Genomic DNA, 1,688 nt, shown 5'->3' on the forward strand with positions numbered 1-1,688 from the left:
TTCTTCTTTAAGTTGCCTTTAAATTAGCACAAAATGGGAATGATTCCCACTTGTGCCTCTCAGAGAAGGGAAAGGGAATAAAGTAAACATTAAAACCACGTTTCATGAAAGCCACACCCCTCCCCTCATTCACCCCTCTCAGCTTTCCATCCAAACAGGAAGAAGTTAGGGTGTTTGGGGCTGGAAGTGGGGGCAGGAGTGCAGTCCCTATTTATACTTATCTTCCCCAAGGACAAGTGGCTTGGCATGATGTGGCCTGTAGGAGTCAAGCGGTCTGCAGCTCCCCCGCCTCTGCCCCTCTGCCCCTCTGGAAAGCCTTAGCTGGGGTCAAAACCTGAAATGCCTGCAGGGACAGGAGGACATAAACAAAAGCAGAACATTTTACCACAACGGCTTTAGCATCAGAATGTTTATTTGCAACTTAATTCACAATCGCCCGGGACAGGGAAGCCACCAACGTACCCCTCCACCTATGAATGGAAATACAAACTGTGGTATATGTATACCATGGGGCACCATTCAGCCCTAAGAGAAGATGGAGACTGCATCTTTCGTATTTGCCGGGATGGAGTTGAAACACATTCTTCTTAGTAAAGTATCTCAGGAATGGAAAAAAAGTATCCAATGTACTCAATGCTAATATGAAACCAAATATAAACAACTACACTCCCCCAGGAAAGAAAAAACATAAGTATAGTCTAAGTTTATAGTCTAGCAAGGGGGAGGAGGAGGGAGAGTAATTGGCAGGATCTCACTTAATGTGCACGCTGTGAGGGTGTACAGCTGGCCCCTGGGTGAAGGGCTCAATTACAACTTGAACTTTACCTTAGAATTGAAAACAATGTAACCTAAACATTTGTACCCTTGGATTAATCTGAAATAAAATTAAAAAAAAAGAACCATCCAGGTAAGAACCATACTTACCTGGATTCTCCAGGATATATTGTTAAGGAGGAAAAAAACACACACACAGAGCAAGGAGGGCAGTTTGCTATCTTTTGTGTAAGAAGGGAGAGAAATTACACATGGATGTGTAATAACATATTAAACTAAAAGAGATGAAATAATCACTTACCTAGAGGGGTCAGGCAGTAAGGAGGAAGAGAGGCAGGGTGGAGGGGATACGAGTGAATAGAGTCTATTTTTCTAACTATATTTTTTGTTTTGAATTTGAGCCACATAATTGCTGAAACATATTTTACCCATTCAAAAAAATTTAATTATACAAAGAATAATAATGCCAGGCACAGCGGCTCTCGTCTATAATCCTGACACTCTGGAAGGCCAAGGTGGGAGGATCCCTTGAGCACAGGAGTTCCAGACCAGCTGAGCAAGAGCAAGATCCTGTCTCTACTAAAAATAGAAAAACTAGCTGGGCATTGTGGTGAGCACCTGTAGTCCCAGCTACTCAGGAGGCTGAGGGAAGAGGATTGCTTGAGCCAGGAGTCTGAGGTTGCTGTGAGCTGTGATGGATGCCCCAGGGTCACCGCGACAGAGTGAACTCTATCTCAAGAAAACTGAAAGCAAACTAAATCTGAAATCAAGTTGAAACAAATTATCCTGTCACGTGAGTGATGTAATATACATGAAATATAACCCTTTCAAGTAACTTTAGAGATAACAGTACTCTTACTGTTTATCTTTAATGTAAAATATATTCCAAGAACATAAAAAGAAATGCTAAAAAA

The 1,688-nt window shown here is 41.9% G+C and overlaps 1 long non-coding RNA gene across 1 annotated transcript in view; it reads right to left on the reverse strand.

Moving 5' to 3' along the window:
* The window catches only part of LOC111727464, a 3,446-nt gene continuing 1,758 nt past the window's right edge, over positions 1-1,688 (reverse strand). The window contains exon 3 of the long non-coding RNA XR_002775023.1: positions 1-343. This is a non-coding gene — a long non-coding RNA (uncharacterized LOC111727464). The remainder of the gene's footprint in view (positions 344-1,688) is intronic.

Source organism: Otolemur garnettii, unplaced genomic scaffold (genome assembly GCF_000181295.1).
Source record: "Otolemur garnettii isolate 467f Iridium unplaced genomic scaffold, OtoGar3 scaffold00107, whole genome shotgun sequence".
In the NCBI taxonomy this organism is placed as follows: domain Eukaryota; kingdom Metazoa; phylum Chordata; class Mammalia; order Primates; family Galagidae; genus Otolemur; species Otolemur garnettii.